This window comes from Rhinoderma darwinii, chromosome 4 (assembly GCF_050947455.1).
Source record: "Rhinoderma darwinii isolate aRhiDar2 chromosome 4, aRhiDar2.hap1, whole genome shotgun sequence".
Lineage (NCBI taxonomy): Eukaryota > Metazoa > Chordata > Amphibia > Anura > Rhinodermatidae > Rhinoderma > Rhinoderma darwinii.
This window is the reverse complement of record NC_134690.1, coordinates 2,232,431-2,256,729: the sequence shown is the minus strand read 5'-3', so window position 1 is coordinate 2,256,729 and position 24,299 is coordinate 2,232,431. Positions and strand designations below refer to the sequence as shown.

The window sequence follows — 24,299 nt, the reverse complement described above, 5'->3', positions numbered from 1 at the left end:
CTTCCAAGCCAATGCATGAAATAGGTATTTTTTTTTTGTTTTAAGCTTTTTGTGAATAAACTCTGCAAATCCTTCTGCTGATTTTGCATTGTTTGTACTAATTTAGCTGAAACGTAGAACGCAGAAAAAGTAGAGATGCTTTGTAGGTCTTGGTGTTATATTGATTTGTAAAGGTGCCTTCCAAAACGGTAACCCTGCTTCATGTTCTGGCAATCGCTACTTGTGATTTTTAAAACTTTTGTAAAACTCTCTGCAAACCCTTGTGCTCATTTTCCAATTTTGGAACCCGTGGCAAAAGTAAAATAATTTCTTGTATGTTATGTTTTTTAATCTTTTCGTGAATACTTACTGCATTCAATTATACTGATCTTTCATTCATGACACGCTATTGAGCAGTAACTGCCGGTGAAGTTGCACAAAAAAAACTATAAAATGTAGGCGTTGGTGGTATAGTGGTGAGCATAGATGCCTTTCAAGCAGTTGACCCGGGTTCGATTCCTGGCCAACGCATGATGTAGGCATTTTTTTTTGTTGTAAGCTTTTTGTGAACAAACTCTGCAAAAGTCTTCTGCTGATCTTGCATTTTTTGTACTAATTTAGCTGAAACGTAGAACGCAGAAAAAGTAGAGATGCTTTGTAGGTGTTGGTGTTATATTGATTTTAAAGGTGCCTTCGATTCCCGGCCAACGCATGAAATAGGTATTTTTTTTGTTTTAAGCTTTTTGTGAACAAACTCTGCAAATCCTTCTGCTGATCTTGCATTGTTTGTACTAATTTAGCTGAAACGTAGAACACAGAAAAAGTAGAGATGCTTTGTAGGTGTTGGTGTTATATTGATTTGTAAAGGTGCCTTCCAAAACGGTAACCCTGCTTCATGTTCTGGCAATCGCTACTTGTGATTTTTAAAACTTTTGTAAAACTCTCTGCAAACCCTTGTGCTCATTTTCCAATTTTGGAACCCGTGGCAAAAGTAAAATAATTTCTTGTATGTTATGTTTTTTAATCTTTTCGTGAATACTTACTGCATTCAATTATACTGATCTTTCATTCATGACACGCTATTGAGCAGTAACTGCCGGTGAAGTTGCACAAAAAAAACTATAAAATGTAGGCGTTGGTGGTATAGTGGTGAGCATAGATGCCTTTCAAGCAGTTGACCCGGGTTCGATTCCTGGCCAACGCATGATGTAGGCATTTTTTTTTGTTGTAAGCTTTTTGTGAACAAACTCTGCAAAAGTCTTCTGCTGATCTTGCATTTTTTGTACTAATTTAGCTGAAACGTAGAACGCAGAAAAAGTAGAGATGCTTTGTAGGTGTTGGTGTTATATTGATTTTAAAGGTGCCTTCGATTCCCGGCCAACGCATGAAATAGGTATTTTTTTTTGTTTTAAGCTTTTTGTGAACAAACTCTGCAAATCCTTCTGCTGATCTTGCATTGTTTGTACTAATTTAGCTGAAACGTAGAACACCGAAAAAGTAGAGATGCTTTGTAGGTGTTGGTGTTATATTGATTTGTAAAGGTGCCTTCCAAAACGGTAACCCTGCTTCATGTTCTGGCAATCGCTACTTGTGATTTTTAAAACTTTTGTAAAACTTTCTGCAAACCCTTGTGCTCATTTTCCAATTTTGGAACCCGTGGCAAAAGTAAAATAATTTCTTGTATGTTATGTTTTTTAATCTTTTTGTGAACACTTACTGCATTCAATTATACTGATCTTTCATTCATGACACGCTATTAAGCAGTAACTGCCGGAGAAGTTGCACAAAAAAACCTATAAAATGTAGGCGTTGGTGGTATAGTGGTGAGCATAGCTGCCTTCCAAGCAGTTGACCCGTGTTCGATTCCCGGCCAACGCATGAAATAGGTATTTTTTTTTTGTTTTAAGCTTTTTGTGAATAAACTCTGCAAATCCTTCTGCTGATTTTGCATTGTTTGTACTATTTTAGCTGAAACGTAGAACGCAGAAAAAGTAGAGATGCTTTGTAGGTGTTGGTGTTATATTGATTTGTAAAGGTGCCTTCCAAAACGGTAACCCTGCTTCATGTTCTGGCAATCGCTACTTGTGATTTTTAAAACTTTTGTAAAACTCTCTGCAAACCCTTGTGCTCATTTTCCAATTTTGGAACCCGTGGCAAAAGTAAAATAATTTCTTGTATGTTATGTTTTTTAATCTTTTTGTGAACACTTACTGCATTCAATTATACTGATCTTTCATTCATGACACGCTATTAAGCAGTAACTGCCGGAGAAGTTGCACAAAAAAACCTATGAAGTGTAGGCGTTGGTGGTATAGTGGTGAGCATAACTGCCTTCCAAGCAGTTGACCCGGGTTCGATTCCTGGCCAACGCATGATGTAGGCATTTTTTTTTGTTGTAAGCTTTTTGTGAACAAACTCTGCAAAAGTCTTCTGCTGATCTTGCATTTTTTGTACTAATTTAGCTGAAACGTAGAACGCAGAAAAAGTAGAGATGCTTTGTAGGTGTTGGTGTTATATTGATTTTAAAGGTGCCTTCGATTCCCGGCCAACGCATGAAATAGGTATTTTTTTTTGTTTTAAGCTTTTTGTGAACAAACTCTGCAAATCCTTCTGCTGATCTTGCATTGTTTGTACTAATTTAGCTGAAACGTAGAACGCAGAAAAAGTAGAGATGCTTTGTAGGTGTTGGTGTTATATTGATTTGTAAAGGTGCCTTCCAAAACGGTAACCCTGCTTCATGTTCTGGCAATCGCTACTTGTGATTTTTAAAACTTTTGTAAAACTCTCTGCAAACCCTTGTGCTCATTTTCCAATTTTGGAACCCGTGGCAAAAGTAAAATAATTTCTTGTATGTTGTGTTTTTTTATCTTTTTGTGAACACTTACTGCATTCAATTATACTGATCTTTCATTCATGACACGCTATTAAGCAGTAACTGCCGGAGAAGTTACACAAAAAAAACTATAAAGTGTAGGCGTTGGTGGTATAGTGGTGAGCATAGCTGCCTTCCAAGCAGTTGACCCGGGTTCGATTCCTGGCCAACGCATGAAATAGGTATTTTTTTTTTTGTTTTAAGCTTTTTGTGAATAAACTCTGCAAATCCTTCTGCTGATTTTGCATTGTTTGTACTAATTTAGCTGAAACGTAGAACGCAGAAAAAGTAGAGATGCTTTGTAGGTGTTGGTGTTATATTGATTTGTAAAGGTGCCTTCCAAAACGGTAACCCTGCTTCATGTTCTGGCAATCGCTACTTGTGATTTTTAAAACTTTTGTAAAACTCTCTGCAAACCCTTGTGCTCATTTTCCAATTTTGGAACCCGTGGCAAAAGTAAAATAATTTCTTGTATGTTATGTTTTTTAACCTTTTCGTGAACACTTACTGCATTCAATTATACTGATCTTTCATTCATGACACGCTATTAAGCAGTAACTGCCGGAGAAGTTGCACAAAAAAAACTATAAAGTGTAGGCGTTGGTGGTATAGTGGTGAGCATAGCTGCCTTCCAAGCCAACGCATGAAATAGGTATTTTTTTTTTGTTTTAAGCTTTTTGTGAACACACTCTGCAAATCCTTCTGCTGATCTTGCATTGTTTGTACTAATTTAGCTGAAACGTAGAACACAGAAAAAGTAGAGATGCTTTGTAGGTGTTGGTGTTATATTGATTTGTAAAGGTGCCTTCCAAAACAGTAACCCTGCTTCATGTTCTGGCAATCGCTACTTGTGATTTTTAAAACTTTTGTAAAACTCTCTACAAACCCTTGTGCTCATTTTCCAATTTTGGAACCCGTGGCAAAAGTAAAATAATTTCTTGTATGTTGTGTTTTTTTATCTTTTTGTGAACACTTACTGCATTCAATTATACTGATCTTTCATTCATGACACGCTATTAAGCAGTAACTGCCGGAGAAGTTGCACAAAAAAAACCTATAAAGTGTAGGTGTTGGTGGTATAGTGGTGAGCATAGCTGCCTTCCAAGCAGTTGACCCAGGTTCGATTCCCGGCCAACACATGAAATAGGTATTTTTTTTTGTTTTAAGCTTTTTGTGAACAAACTCTGCAAATCCTTCTGCTGATCTTGCATTGTTTGTACTAATTTAGCTGAAACGTAGAACGCAGAAAAAGTAGAGATGCTTTGTAGGTGTTGGTGTTATATTGATTTGTAAAGGTGCCTTCCAAAACGGTAACCCTGCTTCATGTTCTGGCAATCGCTACTTGTGATTTTTAAAACTTTTGTAAAACTCTCTGCAAACCCTTGTGCTCATTTTCCAATTTTGGAACCCGTGGCAAAAGTAAAATAATTTCTTGTATGTTGTGTTTTTTTATCTTTTTGTGAACACTTACTGCATTCAATTATACTGATCTTTCATTCATGACACGCTATTAAGCAGTAACTGCCGGAGAAGTTGCACAAAAAAAACTATAAAGTGTAGGCGTTGGTGGTATAGTGGTGAGCATAGCTGCCTTCCAAGCCAATGCATGAAATAGGTATTTTTTTTTTGTTTTAAGCTTTTTGTGAATAAACTCTGCAAATCCTTCTGCTGATTTTGCATTGTTTGTACTAATTTAGCTGAAACGTAGAACGCAGAAAAAGTAGAGATGCTTTGTAGGTCTTGGTGTTATATTGATTTGTAAAGGTGCCTTCCAAAACGGTAACCCTGCTTCATGTTCTGGCAATCGCTACTTGTGATTTTTAAAACTTTTGTAAAACTCTCTGCAAACCCTTGTGCTCATTTTCCAATTTTGGAACCCGTGGCAAAAGTAAAATAATTTCTTGTATGTTATGTTTTTTAATCTTTTCGTGAATACTTACTGCATTCAATTATACTGATCTTTCATTCATGACACGCTATTGAGCAGTAACTGCCGGTGAAGTTGCACAAAAAAAACTATAAAATGTAGGCGTTGGTGGTATAGTGGTGAGCATAGATGCCTTTCAAGCAGTTGACCCGGGTTCGATTCCTGGCCAACGCATGATGTAGGCATTTTTTTTTGTTGTAAGCTTTTTGTGAACAAACTCTGCAAAAGTCTTCTGCTGATCTTGCATTTTTTGTACTAATTTAGCTGAAACGTAGAACGCAGAAAAAGTAGAGATGCTTTGTAGGTGTTGGTGTTATATTGATTTTAAAGGTGCCTTCGATTCCCGGCCAACGCATGAAATAGGTATTTTTTTTGTTTTAAGCTTTTTGTGAACAAACTCTGCAAATCCTTCTGCTGATCTTGCATTGTTTGTACTAATTTAGCTGAAACGTAGAACACAGAAAAAGTAGAGATGCTTTGTAGGTGTTGGTGTTATATTGATTTGTAAAGGTGCCTTCCAAAACGGTAACCCTGCTTCATGTTCTGGCAATCGCTACTTGTGATTTTTAAAACTTTTGTAAAACTCTCTGCAAACCCTTGTGCTCATTTTCCAATTTTGGAACCCGTGGCAAAAGTAAAATAATTTCTTGTATGTTATGTTTTTTAATCTTTTCGTGAATACTTACTGCATTCAATTATACTGATCTTTCATTCATGACACGCTATTAAGCAGTAACTGCCGGAGAAGTTGCACAAAAAAAACTATAAAATGTAGGCGTTGGTGGTATAGTGGTGAGCATAGCTGCCTTCCAAGCAGTTGACCCGGGTTCGATTCCCGGCCAACGCATGAAATAGGTATTTTTTTTTGTTTTAAGCTTTTTGTGAACAAACTCTGCAAATCCTTCTGCTGATCTTGCATTGTTTGTACTAATTTAGCTGAAACGTAGAACGCAGAAAAAGTAGAGATGCTTTGTAGGTGTTGGTGTTATATTGATTTGTAAAGGTGCCTTCCAAAACGGTAACCCTGCTTCATGTTCTGGCAATCGCTACTTGTGATTTTTAAAACTTTTGTAAAACTCTCTGCAAACCCTTGTGCTCATTTTCCAATTTTGGAACCCGTGGCAAAAGTAAAATAATTTCTTGTATGTTATGTTTTTTAATCTTTTTGTGAACACTTACTGCATTCAATTATACTGATCTTTCATTCATGACACGCTATTAAGCAGTAACTGCCGGAGAAGTTGCACAAAAAAAACTATAAAGTGTAGGCGTTGGTGGTATAGTGGTGAGCATAGCTGGCTTCCAAGCAGTTGACCCGGGTTCGATTCCCGGCCAACGCATGAAATAGGTATTTTTTTTTTGTTTTAAGCTTTTTGTGAATAAAACTCTGCAAATCCTTCTGCTGATTTTGCATTGTTTGTACTAATTTAGCTGAAACGTAGAACGCAGAAAAAGTAGAGATGCTTTGTAGGTGTTGGTGTTATATTGATTTGTAAAGGTGCCTTCCAAAACGGTAACCCTGCTTCATGTTCTGGCAATCGCTACTTGTGATTTTTAAAACTTTTGTAAAACTCTCTGCAAACCCTTGTGCTCATTTTCCAATTTTGGAACCCGTGGCAAAAGTAAAATAATTTCTTGTATGTTATGTTTTTTAATCTTTTTGTGAACACTTACTGCATTCAATTATACTGATCTTTCATTCATGACACGCTATTAAGCAGTAACTGCCGGAGAAGTTGCACAAAAAAACCTATAAATTGTAGGCGTTGGTGGTATAGTGGTGAGCATAGCTGCCTTCCAAGCAGTTGACCCGGGTTCGATTCCCGGCCAACGCATGAAATAGGTATTTTTTTTTGTTTTAAGCTTTTTGTGAACAAACTCTGCAAATCCTTCTGCTGATCTTGCATTGTTTGTACTAATTTAGCTGAAACGTAGAACGCAGAAAAAGTAGAGATGCTTTGTAGGTGTTGGTGTTATATTGATTTGTAAAGGTGCCTTCCAAAACGGTAACCCTGCTTCATGTTCTGGCAATCGCTACTTGTGATTTTTAAAACTTTTGTAAAACTCTCTGCAAACCCTTGTGCTCATTTTCCAATTTTGGAACCCGTGGCAAAAGTAAAATAATTTCTTGTATGTTATGTTTTTTAATCTTTTTGTGAACACTTACTGCATTCAATTATACTGATCTTTCATTCATGACACGCTATTAAGCAGTAACTGCCGGAGAAGTTGCACAAAAAAAACTATAAAGTGTAGGCGTTGGTGGTATAGTGGTGAGCATAGCTGGCTTCCAAGCAGTTGACCCGGGTTCGATTCCCGGCCAACGCATGAAATAGGTATTTTTTTTTTGTTTTAAGCTTTTTGTGAATAAACTCTGCAAATCCTTCTGCTGATTTTGCATTGTTTGTACTAATTTAGCTGAAACGTAGAACGCAGAAAAAGTAGAGATGCTTTGTAGGTGTTGGTGTTATATTGATTTGTAAAGGTGCCTTCCAAAACGGTAACCCTGCTTCATGTTCTGGCAATCGCTACTTGTGATTTTTAAAACTTTTGTAAAACTCTCTGCAAACCCTTGTGCTCATTTTCCAATTTTGGAACCCGTGGCAAAAGTAAAATAATTTCTTGTATGTTATGTTTTTTAATCTTTTTGTGAACACTTACTGCATTCAATTATACTGATCTTTCATTCATGACACGCTATTAAGCAGTAACTGCCGGAGAAGTTGCACAAAAAAACCTATAAAATGTAGGCGTTGGTGGTATAGTGGTGAGCATAGCTGCCTTCCAAGCAGTTGACCCGTGTTCGATTCCCGGCCAACGCATGGAATAGGTATTTTTTTTTTTTGTTTTAAGCTTTTTGTGAATAAAACTCTGCAAATCCTTCTGCTGATTTTGCATTGTTTGTACTAATTTAGCTGAAACGTAGAACGCAGAAAAAGTAGAGATGCTTTGTAGGTGTTGGTGTTATATTGATTTGTAAAGGTGCCTTCCAAAACGGTAACCCTGCTTCATGTTCTGGCAATCGCTACTTGTGATTTTTAAAACTTTTGTAAAACTCTCTGCAAACCCTTGTGCTCATTTTCCAATTTTGGAACCCGTGGCAAAAGTAAAATAATTTCTTGTATGTTATGTTTTTTAATCTTTTTGTGAACACTTACTGCATTCAATTATACTGATCTTTCATTCATGACACGCTATTAAGCAGTAACTGCCGGAGAAGTTGCACAAAAAAAACTATAAAGTGTAGGCGTTGGTGGTATAGTGGTGAGCATAGCTGGCTTCCAAGCAGTTGACCCGGGTTCGATTCCCGGCCAACGCATGAAATAGGTATTTTTTTTTTGTTTTAAGCTTTTTGTGAATAAACTCTGCAAATCCTTCTGCTGATTTTGCATTGTTTGTACTAATTTAGCTGAAACGTAGAACGCAGAAAAAGTAGAGATGCTTTGTAGGTGTTGGTGTTATATTGATTTGTAAAGGTGCCTTCCAAAACGGTAACCCTGCTTCATGTTCTGGCAATCGCTACTTGTGATTTTTAAAACTTTTGTAAAACTCTCTGCAAACCCTTGTGCTCATTTTCCAATTTTGGAACCCGTGGCAAAAGTAAAATAATTTCTTGTATGTTATGTTTTTTAATCTTTTTGTGAACACTTACTGCATTCAATTATACTGATCTTTCATTCATGACACGCTATTAAGCAGTAACTGCCGGAGAAGTTGCACAAAAAAACCTATAAAATGTAGGCGTTGGTGGTATAGTGGTGAGCATAGCTGCCTTCCAAGCAGTTGACCCGTGTTCGATTCCCGGCCAACGCATGGAATAGGTATTTTTTTTTTTTGTTTTAAGCTTTTTGTGAATAAAACTCTGCAAATCCTTCTGCTGATTTTGCATTGTTTGTACTAATTTAGCTGAAACGTAGAACGCAGAAAAAGTAGAGATGCTTTGTAGGTGTTGGTGTTATATTGATTTGTAAAGGTGCCTTCCAAAACGGTAACCCTGCTTCATGTTCTGGCAATCGCTACTTGTGATTTTTAAAACTTTTGTAAAACTCTCTGCAAACCCTTGTGCTCATTTTCCAATTTTGGAACCCGTGGCAAAAGTAAAATAATTTCTTGTATGTTATGTTTTTTAATCTTTTTGTGAACACTTACTGCATTCAATTATACTGATCTTTCATTCATGACACGCTATTAAGCAGTAACTGCCGGAGAAGTTGCACAAAAAAACCTATAAAGTGTAGGCGTTGGTGGTATAGTGGTGAGCATAGCTGCCTTCCAAGCAGTTGACCCGGGTTCGATTCCCGGCCAACGCATGGAATAGGTATTTTTTTTTTTTGTTTTAAGCTTTTTGTGAATAAAACTCTGCAAATCCTTCTGCTGATTTTGCATTGTTTGTACTAATTTAGCTGAAACGTAGAACGCAGAAAAAGTAGAGATGCTTTGTAGGTGTTGGTGTTATATTGATTTGTAAAGGTGCCTTCCAAAACGGTAACCCTGCTTCATGTTCTGGCAATCGCTACTTGTGATTTTTAAAACTTTTGTAAAACTCTCTGCAAACCCTTGTGCTCATTTTCCAATTTTGGAACCCGTGGCAAAAGTAAAATAATTTCTTGTATGTTATGTTTTTTAATCTTTTTGTGAACACTTACTGCATTCAATTATACTGATCTTTCATTCATGACACGCTATTAAGCAGTAACTGCCGGAGAAGTTGCACAAAAAAACCTATAAAGTGTAGGCGTTGGTGGTATAGTGGTGAGCATAGCTGCCTTCCAAGCAGTTGACCCGGGTTCGATTCCCGGCCAACGCATGAAATAGGTATTTTTTTTTGTTTTAAGCTTTTTGTGAACAAACTCTGCAAATCCTTCTGCTGATCTTGCATTGTTTGTACTAATTTAGCTGAAACGTAAAACGCAGAAAAAGTAGAGATGCTTTGTAGGTGTTGGTGTTATATTGATTTGTAAAGGTGCCTTCCAAAACGGTAACCCTGCTTCATGTTCTGGCAATCGCTACTTGTGATTTTTAAAACTTTTGTAAAACTCTCTGCAAACCCTTGTGCTCATTTTCCAATTTTGGAACCCGTGGCAAAAGTAAAATAATTTCTTGTATGTTATGTTTTTTAATCTTTTTGTGAACACTTACTGCATTCAATTATACTGATCTTTCATTCATGACACGCTATTAAGCAGTAACTGCCGGAGAAGTTGCACAAAAAAACCTATAAAGTGTAGGCGTTGGTGGTATAGTGGTGAGCATAGCTGCCTTCCAAGCAGTTGACCCGGGTTCGATTCCCGGCCAACGCATGAAATAGGTATTTTTTTTTGTTTTAAGCTTTTTGTGAACAAACTCTGCAAATCCTTCTGCTGATCTTGCATTGTTTGTACTAATTTAGCTGAAACGTAAAACGCAGAAAAAGTAGAGATGCTTTGTAGGTGTTGGTGTTATATTGATTTGTAAAGGTGCCTTCCAAAACGGTAACCCTGCTTCATGTTCTGGCAATCGCTACTTGTGATTTTTAAAACTTTTGTAAAACTCTCTGCAAACCCTTGTGCTCATTTTCCAATTTTGGAACCCGTGGCAAAAGTAAAATAATTTCTTGTATGTTATGTTTTTTAATCTTTTTGTGAACACTTACTGCATTCAATTATACTGATCTTTCATTCATGACACGCTATTAAGCAGTAACTGCCGGAGAAGTTGCACAAAAAAACCTATAAAGTGTAGGCGTTGGTGGTATAGTGGTGAGCATAGCTGCCTTCCAAGCAGTTGACCCGGGTTCGATTCCCGGCCAACGCATAAAATAGGTATTTTTTTTTTTGTTTTAAGCTTTTTGTGAATAAACTCTGCAAATCCTTCTGCTGATTTTGCATTGTTTGTACTAATTTAGCTGAAACGTAGAACGCAGAAAAAGTAGAGATGCTTTGTAGGTGTTGGTGTTATATTGATTTGTAAAGGTGCCTTCCAAAACGGTAACCCTGCTTCATGTTCTGGCAATCGCTACTTGTGATTTTTAAAACTTTTGTAAAACTCTCTGCAAACCCTTGTGCTCATTTTCCAATTTTGGAACCCGTGGCAAAAGTAAAATAATTTCTTGTATGTTATGTTTTTTAATCTTTTTGTGAACACTTACTGCATTCAATTATACTGATCTTTCATTCATGACACGCTATTAAGCAGTAACTGCCGGAGAAGTTGCACAAAAAAACCTATAAAGTGTAGGCGTTGGTGGTATAGTGGTGAGCATAGCTGCCTTCCAAGCAGTTGACCCGTGTTCGATTCCCGGCCAACGCATGGAATAGGTATTTTTTTTTTTTGTTTTAAGCTTTTTGTGAATAAAACTCTGCAAATCCTTCTGCTGATTTTGCATTGTTTGTACTAATTTAGCTGAAACGTAGAACGCAGAAAAAGTAGAGATGCTTTGTAGGTGTTGGTGTTATATTGATTTGTAAAGGTGCCTTCCAAAACGGTAACCCTGCTTCATGTTCTGGCAATCGCTACTTGTGATTTTTAAAACTTTTGTAAAACTCTCTGCAAACCCTTGTGCTCATTTTCCAATTTTGGAACCCGTGGCAAAAGTAAAATAATTTCTTGTATGTTATGTTTTTTAATCTTTTTGTGAACACTTACTGCATTCAATTATACTGATCTTTCATTCATGACACGCTATTAAGCAGTAACTGCCGGAGAAGTTGCACAAAAAAACCTATAAAGTGTAGGCGTTGGTGGTATAGTGGTGAGCATAGCTGCCTTCCAAGCAGTTGACCCGGGTTCGATTCCCGGCCAACGCATGAAATAGGTATTTTTTTTTGTTTTAAGCTTTTTGTGAACAAACTCTGCAAATCCTTCTGCTGATCTTGCATTGTTTGTACTAATTTAGCTGAAACGTAAAACGCAGAAAAAGTAGAGATGCTTTGTAGGTGTTGGTGTTATATTGATTTGTAAAGGTGCCTTCCAAAACGGTAACCCTGCTTCATGTTCTGGCAATCGCTACTTGTGATTTTTAAAACTTTTGTAAAACTCTCTGCAAACCCTTGTGCTCATTTTCCAATTTTGGAACCCGTGGCAAAAGTAAAATAATTTCTTGTATGTTATGTTTTTTAATCTTTTTGTGAACACTTACTGCATTCAATTATACTGATCTTTCATTCATGACACGCTATTAAGCAGTAACTGCCGGAGAAGTTGCACAAAAAAACCTATAAAGTGTAGGCGTTGGTGGTATAGTGGTGAGCATAGCTGCCTTCCAAGCAGTTGACCCGGGTTCGATTCCCGGCCAACGCATGAAATAGGTATTTTTTTTTGTTTTAAGCTTTTTGTGAACAAACTCTGCAAATCCTTCTGCTGATCTTGCATTGTTTGTACTAATTTAGCTGAAACGTAAAACGCAGAAAAAGTAGAGATGCTTTGTAGGTGTTGGTGTTATATTGATTTGTAAAGGTGCCTTCCAAAACGGTAACCCTGCTTCATGTTCTGGCAATCGCTACTTGTGATTTTTAAAACTTTTGTAAAACTCTCTGCAAACCCTTGTGCTCATTTTCCAATTTTGGAACCCGTGGCAAAAGTAAAATAATTTCTTGTATGTTATGTTTTTTAATCTTTTTGTGAACACTTACTGCATTCAATTATACTGATCTTTCATTCATGACACGCTATTAAGCAGTAACTGCCGGAGAAGTTGCACAAAAAAAACTATAAAGTGTAGGCGTTGGTGGTATAGTGGTGAGCATAGCTGCCTTCCAAGCAGTTGACCCGGGTTCGATTCCGGCCAACGCATGAAATAGGTATTTTTTTTTTTGTTTTAAGCTTTTTGTGAATAAACTCTGCAAATCCTTCTGCTGATTTTGCATTGTTTGTACTAATTTAGCTGAAACGTAGAACGCAGAAAAAGTAGAGATGCTTTGTAGGTGTTGGTGTTATATTGATTTGTAAAGGTGCCTTCCAAAACGGTAACCCTGCTTCATGTTCTGGCAATCGCTACTTGTGATTTTTAAAACTTTTGTAAAACTCTCTGCAAACCCTTGTGCTCATTTTCCAATTTTGGAACCCGTGGCAAAAGTAAAATAATTTCTTGTATGTTATGTTTTTTAATCTTTTTGTGAACACTTACTGCATTCAATTATACTGATCTTTCATTCATGACACGCTATTAAGCAGTAACTGCCGGAGAAGTTGCACAAAAAAACCTATAAAGTGTAGGCGTTGGTGGTATAGTGGTGAGCATAGCTGCCTTCCAAGCAGTTGACCCGGGTTCGATTCCCGGCCAACGCATAAAATAGGTATTTTTTTTTTTGTTTTAAGCTTTTTGTGAATAAACTCTGCAAATCCTTCTGCTGATTTTGCATTGTTTGTACTAATTTAGCTGAAACGTAGAACGCAGAAAAAGTAGAGATGCTTTGTAGGTGTTGGTGTTATATTGATTTGTAAAGGTGCCTTCCAAAACGGTAACCCTGCTTCATGTTCTGGCAATCGCTACTTGTGATTTTTAAAACTTTTGTAAAACTCTCTGCAAACCCTTGTGCTCATTTTCCAATTTTGGAACCCGTGGCAAAAGTAAAATAATTTCTTGTATGTTATGTTTTTTAATCTTTTTGTGAACACTTACTGCATTCAATTATACTGATCTTTCATTCATGACACGCTATTAAGCAGTAACTGCCGGAGAAGTTGCACAAAAAAACCTATAAAGTGTAGGCGTTGGTGGTATAGTGGTGAGCATAGCTGCCTTCCAAGCAGTTGACCCGTGTTCGATTCCCGGCCAACGCATGGAATAGGTATTTTTTTTTTTTGTTTTAAGCTTTTTGTGAATAAAACTCTGCAAATCCTTCTGCTGATTTTGCATTGTTTGTACTAATTTAGCTGAAACGTAGAACGCAGAAAAAGTAGAGATGCTTTGTAGGTGTTGGTGTTATATTGATTTGTAAAGGTGCCTTCCAAAACGGTAACCCTGCTTCATGTTCTGGCAATCGCTACTTGTGATTTTTAAAACTTTTGTAAAACTCTCTGCAAACCCTTGTGCTCATTTTCCAATTTTGGAACCCGTGGCAAAAGTAAAATAATTTCTTGTATGTTATGTTTTTTAATCTTTTTGTGAACACTTACTGCATTCAATTATACTGATCTTTCATTCATGACACGCTATTAAGCAGTAACTGCCGGAGAAGTTGCACAAAAAAACCTATAAAGTGTAGGCGTTGGTGGTATAGTGGTGAGCATAGCTGCCTTCCAAGCAGTTGACCCGGGTTCGATTCCCGGCCAACGCATAAAATAGGTATTTTTTTTTTTGTTTTAAGCTTTTTGTGAATAAACTCTGCAAATCCTTCTGCTGATTTTGCATTGTTTGTACTAATTTAGCTGAAACGTAGAACGCAGAAAAAGTAGAGATGCTTTGTAGGTGTTGGTGTTATATTGATTTGTAAAGGTGCCTTCCAAAACGGTAACCCTGCTTCATGTTCTGGCAATCGCTACTTGTGATTTTTAAAACTTTTGTAAAACTCTCTGCAAACCCTTGTGCTCATTTTCCAATTTTGGAACCCGTGGCAAAAGTAAAATAATTTCTTGTATGTTATGTTTTTTAATCTTTTTGTGAACACTTACTGCATTCAATTATACTGATCTTTCATTCATGACACGCTATTAAGCAGTAACTGCCGGAGAAGTTGCACAAAAAAACCTATAAAGTGTAGGCGTTGGTGGTATAGTGGTGAGCATAGCTGCCTTCCAAGCAGTTGACCCGTGTTCGATTCCCGGCCAACGCATGGAATAGGTATTTTTTTTTTTTGTTTTAAGCTTTTTGTGAATAAAACTCTGCAAATCCTTCTGCTGATTTTGCATTGTTTGTACTAATTTAGCTGAAACGTAGAACGCAGAAAAAGTAGAGATGCTTTGTAGGTGTTGGTGTTATATTGATTTGTAAAGGTGCCTTCCAAAACGGTAACCCTGCTTCATGTTCTGGCAATCGCTACTTGTGATTTTTAAAACTTTTGTAAAACTCTCTGCAAACCCTTGTGCTCATTTTCCAATTTTGGAACCCGTGGCAAAAGTAAAATAATTTCTTGTATGTTATGTTTTTTAATCTTTTTGTGAACACTTACTGCATTCAATTATACTGATCTTTCATTCATGACACGCTATTAAGCAGTAACTGCCGGAGAAGTTGCACAAAAAAACCTATAAAGTGTAGGCGTTGGTGGTATAGTGGTGAGCATAGCTGCCTTCCAAGCAGTTGACCCGGGTTCGATTCCCGGCCAACGCATGAAATAGGTATTTTTTTTTGTTTTAAGCTTTTTGTGAACAAACTCTGCAAATCCTTCTGCTGATCTTGCATTGTTTGTACTAATTTAGCTGAAACGTAAAACGCAGAAAAAGTAGAGATGCTTTGTAGGTGTTGGTGTTATATTGATTTGTAAAGGTGCCTTCCAAAACGGTAACCCTGCTTCATGTTCTGGCAATCGCTACTTGTGATTTTTAAAACTTTTGTAAAACTCTCTGCAAACCCTTGTGCTCATTTTCCAATTTTGGAACCCGTGGCAAAAGTAAAATAATTTCTTGTATGTTATGTTTTTTAATCTTTTTGTGAACACTTACTGCATTCAATTATACTGATCTTTCATTCATGACACGCTATTAAGCAGTAACTGCCGGAGAAGTTGCACAAAAAAACCTATAAAGTGTAGGCGTTGGTGGTATAGTGGTGAGCATAGCTGCCTTCCAAGCAGTTGACCCGTGTTCGATTCCCGGCCAACGCATGGAATAGGTATTTTTTTTTTTTGTTTTAAGCTTTTTGTGAATAAAACTCTGCAAATCCTTCTGCTGATTTTGCATTGTTTGTACTAATTTAGCTGAAACGTAGAACGCAGAAAAAGTAGAGATGCTTTGTAGGTGTTGGTGTTATATTGATTTGTAAAGGTGCCTTCCAAAACGGTAACCCTGCTTCATGTTCTGGCAATCGCTACTTGTGATTTTTAAAACTTTTGTAAAACTCTCTGCAAACCCTTGTGCTCATTTTCCAATTTTGGAACCCGTGGCAAAAGTAAAATAATTTCTTGTATGTTATGTTTTTTAATCTTTTTGTGAACACTTACTGCATTCAATTATACTGATCTTTCATTCATGACACGCTATTAAGCAGTAACTGCCGGAGAAGTTGCACAAAAAAACCTATAAAGTGTAGGCGTTGGTGGTATAGTGGTGAGCATAGCTGCCTTCCAAGCAGTTGACCCGGGTTCGATTCCCGGCCAACGCATGAAATAGGTATTTTTTTTTTTGTTTTAAGCTTTTTGTGAATAAACTCTGCAAATCCTTCTGCTGATTTTGCATTGTTTGTACTAATTTAGCTGAAACGTAGAACGCAGAAAAAGTAGAGATGCTTTGTAGGTGTTGGTGTTATATTGATTTGTAAAGGTGCCTTCCAAAACGGTAACCCTGCTTCATGTTCTGGCAATCGCTACTTGTGATTTTTAAAACTTTTGTAAAACTCTCTGCAAACCCTTGTGCTCATTTTCCAATTTTGGAACCCGTGGCAAAAGTAAAATAATTTCTTGTATGTTATGTTTTTTAATCTTTTTGTGAACACTTACTGCATTCAATTATACTGATCTTTCATTCATGACACGCTATTAAGCAGTAACTGCCGGAGAAGTTGCACAAAAAAACCTATAAAGTGTAGGCGTTGGTGGTATAGTGGTGAGCATAGCTGCCTTCCAAGCAGTTGACCCGTGTTCGATTCCCGGCCACGCATGGAATAGGTATTTTTTTTTTTTGTTTTAAGCTTTTTGTGAATAAAACTCTGCAAATCCTTCTGCTGATTTTGCATTGTTTGTACTAATTTAGCTGAAACGTAGAACGCAGAAAAAGTAGAGATGCTTTGTAGGTGTTGGTGTTATATTGATTTGTAAAGGTGCCTTCCAAAACGGTAACCCTGCTTCATGTTCTGGCAATCGCTACTTGTGATTTTTAAAACTTTTGTAAAACTCTCTGCAAACCCTTGTGCTCATTTTCCAATTTTGGAACCCGTGGCAAAAGTAAAATAATTTCTTGTATGTTATGTTTTTTAATCTTTTTGTGAACACTTACTGCATTCAATTATACTGATCTTTCATTCATGACACGCTATTAAGCAGTAACTGCCGGAGAAGTTGCACAAAAAAACCTATAAAGTGTAGGCGTTGGTGGTATAGTGGTGAGCATAGCTGCCTTCCAAGCAGTTGACCCGGGTTCGATTCCCGGCCAACGCATGGAATAGGTATTTTTTTTTTTTGTTTTAAGCTTTTTGTGAATAAAACTCTGCAAATCCTTCTGCTGATTTTGCATTGTTTGTACTAATTTAGCTGAAACGTAGAACGCAGAAAAAGTAGAGATGCTTTGTAGGTGTTGGTGTTATATTGATTTGTAAAGGTGCCTTCCAAAACGGTAACCCTGCTTCATGTTCTGGCAATCGCTACTTGTGATTTTTAAAACTTTTGTAAAACTCTCTGCAAACCCTTGTGCTCATTTTCCAATTTTGGAACCCGTGGCAAAAGTAAAATAATTTCTTGTATGTTATGTTTTTTAATCTTTTTGTGAACACTTACTGCATTCAATTATACTGATCTTTCATTCATGACACGCTATTAAGCAGTAACTGCCGGAGAAGTTGCACAAAAAAACCTATAAAGTGTAGGCGTTGGTGGTATAGTGGTGAGCATAGCTGCCTTCCAAGCAGTTGACCCGTGTTCGATTCCCGGCCAACGCATGGAATAGGTATTTTTTTTTTTTGTTTTAAGCTTTTTGTGAATAAAACTCTGCAAATCCTTCTGCTGATTTTGCATTGTTTGTACTAATTTAGCTGAAACGTAGAACGCAGAAAAAGTAGAGATGCTTTGTAGGTGTTGGTGTTATATTGATTTGTAAAGGTGCCTTCCAAAACGGTAACCCTGCTTCATGTTCTGGCAATCGCTACTTGTGATTTTTAAAACTTTTGTAAAACTCTCTGCAAACCCTTGTGCTCATTTTCCAATTTTGGAACCCGTGGCAAAAGTAAAATAATTTCTTGTATGTTATGTTTTTTAATCTTTTTGTGAACACTTACTGCATTCAATTATACTGATCTTTCATTCATGACACGCTATTAAGCAGTAACTGCCGGAGAAGTTGCACAAAAAAACCTATAAAGTGTAGGCGTTGGTGGTATAGTGGTGAGCATAGCTGCCTTCCAAGCAGTTGACCCGGGTTCGATTCCCGGCCAACGCATGGAATAGGTATTTTTTTTTTTTGTTTTAAGCTTTTTGTGAATAAAACTCTGCAAATCCTTCTGCTGATTTTGCATTGTTTGTACTAATTTAGCTGAAACGTAGAACGCAGAAAAAGTAGAGATGCTTTGTAGGTGTTGGTGTTATATTGATTTGTAAAGGTGCCTTCCAAAACGGTAACCCTGCTTCATGTTCTGGCAATCGCTACTTGTGATTTTTAAAACTTTTGTAAAACTCTCTGCAAACCCTTGTGCTCATTTTCCAATTTTGGAACCCGTGGCAAAAGTAAAATAATTTCTTGTATGTTATGTTTTTTAATCTTTTTGTGAACACTTACTGCATTCAATTATACTGATCTTTCATTCATGACACGCTATTAAGCAGTAACTGCCGGAGAAGTTGCACAAAAAAACCTATAAAGTGTAGGCGTTGGTGGTATAGTGGTGAGCATAGCTGCCTTCCAAGCAGTTGACCCGGGTTCGATTCCCGGCCAACGCATGAAATAGGTATTTTTTTTTGTTTTAAGCTTTTTGTGAACAAACTCTGCAAATCCTTCTGCTGATCTTGCATTGTTTGTACTAATTTAGCTGAAACGTAAAACGCAGAAAAAGTAGAGATGCTTTGTAGGTGTTGGTGTTATATTGATTTGTAAAGGTGCCTTCCAAAACGGTAACCCTGCTTCATTTTCTGGCAATCGCTACTTGTGATTTTTAAAACTTTTGTAAAACTCTCTGCAAACCCTTGTGTTCATTTTCCAATTTTGGAACCCGTGGCAAAAGTAAAATAATTTCTTGTATGTTATGTTTTTTAATCTTTTTGTGAACACTTACTGCATTCAATTATACTGATCTTTCATTCATGACACGCTATTAAGCAGTAACTGCCGGAGAAGTTGCACAAAAAAACCTATAAAGTGTAGGCGTTGGTGGTATAGTGGTGAGCATAGCTGCCTTCCAAGCAGTTGACCCGGGTTCGATTCCCGGCCAACGCATGAAATAGGTATTTTTTTTTGTTTTAAGCTTTTTGTGAACAAACTCTGCAAATCCTTCTGCTGATCTTGCATTGTTTGTACTAATTTAGCTGAAACGTAAAACGCAGAAAAAGTAGAGATGCTTTGTAGGTGTTGGTGTTATATTGATTTGTAAAGGTGCCTTCCAAAACGGTAACCCTGCTTCATTTTCTGGCAATCGCTACTTGTGATTTTTAAAACTTTTGTAAAACTCTCTGCAAACCCTTGTGTTCATTTTCCAATTTTGGAACCCGTGGCAAAAGTAAAATAATTTCTTGTATGTTATGTTTTTTAATCTTTTTGTGAACACTTACTGCATTCAATTATACTGATCTTTCATTCATGACACGCTATTAAGCAGTAACTGCCGGAGAAGTTGCACAAAAAAACCTATAAAGTGTAGGCGTTGGTGGTATAGTGGTGAGCATAGCTGCCTTCCAAGCAGTTGACCCGGGTTCGATTCCCGGCCAACGCATGAAATAGGTATTTTTTTTTGTTTTAAGCTTTTTGTGAACAAACTCTGCAAATCCTTCTGCTGATCTTGCATTGTTTGTACTAATTTAGCTGAAACGTAAAACGCAGAAAAAGTAGAGATGCTTTGTAGGTGTTGGTGTTATATTGATTTGTAAAGGTGCCTTCCAAAACGGTAACCCTGCTTCATTTTCTGGCAATCGCTACTTGTGATTTTTAAAACTTTTGTAAAACTCTCTGCAAACCCTTGTGCTCATTTTCCAATTTTGGAACCCGTGGCAAAAGTAAAATAATTTCTTGTATGTTATGTTTTTTAATCTTTTTGTGAACACTTACTGCATTCAATTATACTGATCTTTCATTCATGACACGCTATTAAGCAGTAACTGCCGGAGAAGTTGCACAAAAAAAACTATAAAGTGTAGGTGTTGGTGGTATAGTGGTGAGCATAGCTGGCTTCCAAGCAGTTGACCCGGGTTCGATTCCCGGCCAACGCATGAAATAGGTATTTTTTTTTTGTTTTAAGCTTTTTGTGAATAAACTCTGCAAATCCTTCTGCTGATTTTGCATTGTTTGTACTAATTTAGCTGAAACGTAGAACGCAGAAAAAGTAGAGATGCTTTGTAGGTGTTGGTGTTATATTGATTTGTAAAGGTGCCTTCCAAAACGGTAACCCTGCTTCATGTTCTGGCAATCGCTACTTGTGATTTTTAAAACTTTTGTAAAACTCTCTGCAAACCCTTGTGCTCATTTTCCAATTTTGGAACCCGTGGCAAAAGTAAAATAATTTCTTGTATGTTATGTTTTTTAATCTTTTTGTGAACACTTACTGCATTCAATTATACTGATCTTTCATTCATGACACGCTATTAAGCAGTAACTGCCGGAGAAGTTGCACAAAAAAAACTATAAAGTGTAGGTGTTGGTGGTATAGTGGTGAGCATAGCTGGCTTCCAAGCAGTTGACCCGGGTTCGATTCCCGGCCAACGCATGAAATAGGTATTTTTTTTTTGTTTTAAGCTTTTTGTGAATAAACTCTGCAAATCCTTCTGCTGATTTTGCATTGTTTGTACTAATTTAGCTGAAACGTAGAACGCAGAAAAAGTAGAGATGCTTTGTAGGTGTTGGTGTTATATTGATTTGTAAAGGTGCCTTCCAAAACGGTAACCCTGCTTCATGTTCTGGCAATCGCTACTTGTGATTTTTAAAACTTTTGTAAAACTCTCTGCAAACCCTTGTGCTCATTTTCCAATTTTGGAACCCGTGGCAAAAGTAAAATAATTTCTTGTATGTTATGTTTTTTAATCTTTTTGTGAACACTTACTGCATTCAATTATACTGATCTTTCATTCATGACACGCTATTAAGCAGTAACTGCCGGAGAAGTTGCACAAAAAAACCTATAAAGTGTAGGCGTTGGTGGTATAGTGGTGAGCATAGCTGCCTTCCAAGCAGTTGACCCGGGTTCGATTCCCGGCCAACGCATGAAATAGGTATTTTTTTTTGTTTTAAGCTTTTTGTGAACAAACTCTGCAAATCCTTCTGCTGATCTTGCATTGTTTGTACTAATTTAGCTGAAACGTAAAACGCAGAAAAAGTAGAGATGCTTTGTAGGTGTTGGTGTTATATTGATTTGTAAAGGTGCCTTCCAAAACGGTAACCCTGCTTCATTTTCTGGCAATCGCTACTTGTGATTTTTAAAACTTTTGTAAAACTCTCTGCAAACCCTTGTGCTCATTTTCCAATTTTGGAACCCGTGGCAAAAGTAAAATAATTTCTTGTATGTTATGTTTTTTAATCTTTTTGTGAACACTTACTGCATTCAATTATACTGATCTTTCATTCATGACACGCTATTAAGCAGTAACTGCCGGAGAAGTTGCACAAAAAAAACTATAATGTGTAGGTGTTGGTGGTATAGTGGTGAGCATAGCTGGCTTCCAAGCAGTTGACCCGGGTTCGATTCCCGGCCAACGCATGAAATAGGTATTTTTTTTTTGTTTTAAGCTTTTTGTGAATAAACTCTGCAAATCCTTCTGCTGATTTTGCATTGTTTGTACTAATTTAGCTGAAACGTAGAACGCAGAAAAAGTAGAGATGCTTTGTAGGTGTTGGTGTTATATTGATTTGTAAAGGTGCCTTCCAAAACGGTAACCCTGCTTCATGTTCTGGCAATCGCTACTTGTGATTTTTAAAACTTTTGTAAAACTCTCTGCAAACCCTTGTGCTCATTTTCCAATTTTGGAACCCGTGGCAAAAGTAAAATAATTTCTTGTATGTTATGTTTTTTAATCTTTTTGTGAACACTTACTGCATTCAATTATACTGATCTTTCATTCATGACACGCTATTAAGCAGTAACTGCCGGAGAAGTTGCACAAAAAAACCTATAAAGTGTAGGCGTTGGTGGTATAGTGGTGAGCTTAGCTGCCTTCCAAGCAGTTGACCCGGGTTCGATTCCCGGCCAACGCATGAAATAGGTATTTTTTTTTTGTTTTAAGCTTTTTGTGAATAAACTCTGCAAATCCTTCTGCTGATTTTGCATTGTTTGTACTAATTTAGCTGAAACGTAGAACGCAGAAAAAGTAGAGATGCTTTGTAGGTGTTGGTGTTATATTGATTTGTAAAGGTGCCTTCCAAAACGGTAACCCTGCTTCATGTTCTGGCAATCGCTACTTGTGATTTTTAAAACTTTTGTAAAACTCTCTGCAAACCCTTGTGCTCATTTTCCAATTTTGGAACCCGTGGCAAAAGTAAAATAATTTCTTGTATGTTATGTTTTTTAATCTTTTTGTGAACACTTACTTCATTCAATTATACTGATCTTTCATTCATGACACGCTATTAAGCAGTAACTGCCGGAGAAGTTGCACAAAAAAACCTATGAAGTGTAGGCGTTGGTGGTATAGTGGTGAGCATAGCTGCCTTCCAAGCAGTTGACCCGGGTTCGATTCCCGGCCAACGCATGAAATAGGTATTTTTTTTTTGTTGTAAGCTTTTTGTGAACAAACTCTGAAAATCCTTCTGCTGATTTTGCATTGTTTGTACTAATTTAGCTGAAACGTAGAACGCAGAAAAAGTAGAGATGCTTTGTAGGTGTTGGTGTTATATTGATTTGTAAAGGTGCCTTCCAAAACGGTAACCCTGCTTCATGTTCTGGCAATCGCTACTTGTGATTTTTAAAACTTTTGTAAAACTCTCTGCAAACCCTTGTGCTCATTTTCCAATTTTGGAACCCGTGGCAAAAGTAAAATAATTTCTTGTATGTTATGTTTTTTAATCTTTTCGTGAACACTTACTGCATTCAATTATACTGATCTTTCATTCATGACACGCTATTAAGCAATAACTGCCGGAGAAGTTGCACAAAAAAAACTATAAAGTGTAGGCGTTGGTGGTATAGTGGTGAGCATAGCTTCCTTCCAAGCAGTTGACCCGGGTTCGATTCCGGCCAACGCATGAAATAGGTATTTTTTTTTTGTTTTAAGCTTTTTGTGAATAAACTCTGCAAATCCTTCTGCTGATTTTGCATTGTTTGTACTAATTTAGCTGAAACGTAGAACGCAGAAAAAGTAGAGATGCTTTGTAGGTGTTGGTGTTATATTGATTTGTAAAGGTGCCTTCCAAAACGGTAACCCTGCTTCATGTTCTGGCAATCGCTACTTGTGATATTTAAAACTTTTGTAAAACTCTCTGCAAACCCTTGTGCTCATTTTCCAATTTTGGAACCCGTGGCAAAAGTAAAATAATTTCTTGTATGTTATGTTTTTTAATCTTTTTGTGAACACTTACTTCATTCAATTATACTGATCTTTCATTCATGACACGCTATTAAGCAGTAACTGCCGGAGAAGTTGCACAAAAAAACCTATGAAGTGTAGGCGTTGGTGGTATAGTGGTGAGCATAGCTGCCTTCCAAGCAGTTGACCCGGGTTCGATTCCCGGCCAACGCATGAAATAGGTATTTTTTTTTTGTTGTAAGCTTTTTGTGAACAAACTCTGAAAATCCTTCTGCTGATTTTGCATTGTTTGTACTAATTTAGCTGAAACGTAGAACGCAGAAAAAGTAGAGATGCTTTGTAGGTGTTGGTGTTATATTGATTTGTAAAGGTGCCTTCCAAAACGGTAACCCTGCTTCATGTTCTGGCAATCGCTACTTGTGATTTTTAAAACTTTTGTAAAACTCTCTGCAAACCCTTGTGCTCATTTTCCAATTTTGGAACCCGTGGCAAAAGTAAAATAATTTCTTGTATGTTATGTTTTTTAATCTTTTTGTGAACACTTACTTCATTCAATTATACTGATCTTTCATTCATGACACGCTATTAAGCAGTAACTGCCGGAGAAGTTGCACAAAAAAACCTATGAAGTGTAGGCGTTGGTGGTATAGTGGTGAGCATAGCTGCCTTCCAAGCAGTTGACCCGGGTTCGATTCCCGGCCAACGCATGAAATAGGTATTTTTTTTTTGTTGTAAGCTTTTTGTGAACAAACTCTGAAAATCCTTCTGCTGATTTTGCATTGTTTGTACTAATTTAGCTGAAACGTAGAACGCAGAAAAAGTAGAGATGCTTTGTAGGTGTTGGTGTTATATTGATTTGTAAAGGTGCCTTCCAAAACGGTAACCCTGCTTCATGTTCTGGCAATCGCTACTTGTGATTTTTAAAACTTTTGTAAAACTCTCTGCAAACCCTTGTGCTCATTTTCCAATTTTGGAACCCGTGGCAAAAGTAAAATAATTTCTTGTATGTTATGTTTTTTAATCTTTTTGTGAACACTTACTTCATTCAATTATACTGATCTTTCATTCATGACACGCT

The 24,299-nt window shown here is 37.0% G+C and overlaps 21 non-coding genes across 21 annotated transcripts; all 21 read left to right on the top strand.

Moving 5' to 3' along the window:
* Positions 1-5,553: 5,553 nt before the first annotated feature.
* Positions 5,554-5,625, top strand: TRNAG-UCC (transfer RNA glycine (anticodon UCC)). Its single transcript has one exon. It is a non-coding gene; the product is annotated as a tRNA-Gly (tRNA).
* Positions 5,626-6,541: 916 nt separating this feature from the next.
* TRNAG-UCC (transfer RNA glycine (anticodon UCC)) lies at positions 6,542-6,613 on the top strand. The gene has a single exon. It is a non-coding gene; the product is annotated as a tRNA-Gly (tRNA).
* Positions 6,614-9,016: 2,403 nt separating this feature from the next.
* On the top strand, positions 9,017-9,088 carry TRNAG-UCC (transfer RNA glycine (anticodon UCC)). Its single transcript has one exon. It is a non-coding gene; the product is annotated as a tRNA-Gly (tRNA).
* A 425-nt stretch (positions 9,089-9,513) lies between these two features.
* TRNAG-UCC (transfer RNA glycine (anticodon UCC)) lies at positions 9,514-9,585 on the top strand. The gene has a single exon. It is a non-coding gene; the product is annotated as a tRNA-Gly (tRNA).
* A 421-nt stretch (positions 9,586-10,006) lies between these two features.
* On the top strand, positions 10,007-10,078 carry TRNAG-UCC (transfer RNA glycine (anticodon UCC)). Its single transcript has one exon. It is a non-coding gene; the product is annotated as a tRNA-Gly (tRNA).
* Positions 10,079-10,499: 421 nt separating this feature from the next.
* Positions 10,500-10,571, top strand: TRNAG-UCC (transfer RNA glycine (anticodon UCC)). The gene has a single exon. It is a non-coding gene; the product is annotated as a tRNA-Gly (tRNA).
* A 920-nt stretch (positions 10,572-11,491) lies between these two features.
* On the top strand, positions 11,492-11,563 carry TRNAG-UCC (transfer RNA glycine (anticodon UCC)). Its single transcript has one exon. It is a non-coding gene; the product is annotated as a tRNA-Gly (tRNA).
* A 421-nt stretch (positions 11,564-11,984) lies between these two features.
* On the top strand, positions 11,985-12,056 carry TRNAG-UCC (transfer RNA glycine (anticodon UCC)). Its single transcript has one exon. It is a non-coding gene; the product is annotated as a tRNA-Gly (tRNA).
* Positions 12,057-12,971: 915 nt separating this feature from the next.
* TRNAG-UCC (transfer RNA glycine (anticodon UCC)) lies at positions 12,972-13,043 on the top strand. Its single transcript has one exon. It is a non-coding gene; the product is annotated as a tRNA-Gly (tRNA).
* A 920-nt stretch (positions 13,044-13,963) lies between these two features.
* On the top strand, positions 13,964-14,035 carry TRNAG-UCC (transfer RNA glycine (anticodon UCC)). Its single transcript has one exon. It is a non-coding gene; the product is annotated as a tRNA-Gly (tRNA).
* A 920-nt stretch (positions 14,036-14,955) lies between these two features.
* TRNAG-UCC (transfer RNA glycine (anticodon UCC)) lies at positions 14,956-15,027 on the top strand. Its single transcript has one exon. It is a non-coding gene; the product is annotated as a tRNA-Gly (tRNA).
* Positions 15,028-15,945: 918 nt separating this feature from the next.
* On the top strand, positions 15,946-16,017 carry TRNAG-UCC (transfer RNA glycine (anticodon UCC)). Its single transcript has one exon. It is a non-coding gene; the product is annotated as a tRNA-Gly (tRNA).
* Positions 16,018-16,936: 919 nt separating this feature from the next.
* TRNAG-UCC (transfer RNA glycine (anticodon UCC)) lies at positions 16,937-17,008 on the top strand. Its single transcript has one exon. It is a non-coding gene; the product is annotated as a tRNA-Gly (tRNA).
* A 922-nt stretch (positions 17,009-17,930) lies between these two features.
* On the top strand, positions 17,931-18,002 carry TRNAG-UCC (transfer RNA glycine (anticodon UCC)). Its single transcript has one exon. It is a non-coding gene; the product is annotated as a tRNA-Gly (tRNA).
* A 425-nt stretch (positions 18,003-18,427) lies between these two features.
* TRNAG-UCC (transfer RNA glycine (anticodon UCC)) lies at positions 18,428-18,499 on the top strand. Its single transcript has one exon. It is a non-coding gene; the product is annotated as a tRNA-Gly (tRNA).
* Positions 18,500-18,920: 421 nt separating this feature from the next.
* Positions 18,921-18,992, top strand: TRNAG-UCC (transfer RNA glycine (anticodon UCC)). The gene has a single exon. It is a non-coding gene; the product is annotated as a tRNA-Gly (tRNA).
* A 421-nt stretch (positions 18,993-19,413) lies between these two features.
* TRNAG-UCC (transfer RNA glycine (anticodon UCC)) lies at positions 19,414-19,485 on the top strand. Its single transcript has one exon. It is a non-coding gene; the product is annotated as a tRNA-Gly (tRNA).
* A 1,409-nt stretch (positions 19,486-20,894) lies between these two features.
* On the top strand, positions 20,895-20,966 carry TRNAG-UCC (transfer RNA glycine (anticodon UCC)). The gene has a single exon. It is a non-coding gene; the product is annotated as a tRNA-Gly (tRNA).
* Positions 20,967-22,375: 1,409 nt separating this feature from the next.
* Positions 22,376-22,447, top strand: TRNAG-UCC (transfer RNA glycine (anticodon UCC)). The gene has a single exon. It is a non-coding gene; the product is annotated as a tRNA-Gly (tRNA).
* A 915-nt stretch (positions 22,448-23,362) lies between these two features.
* TRNAG-UCC (transfer RNA glycine (anticodon UCC)) lies at positions 23,363-23,434 on the top strand. Its single transcript has one exon. It is a non-coding gene; the product is annotated as a tRNA-Gly (tRNA).
* Positions 23,435-23,856: 422 nt separating this feature from the next.
* On the top strand, positions 23,857-23,928 carry TRNAG-UCC (transfer RNA glycine (anticodon UCC)). The gene has a single exon. It is a non-coding gene; the product is annotated as a tRNA-Gly (tRNA).
* Positions 23,929-24,299: the final 371 nt, after the last annotated feature.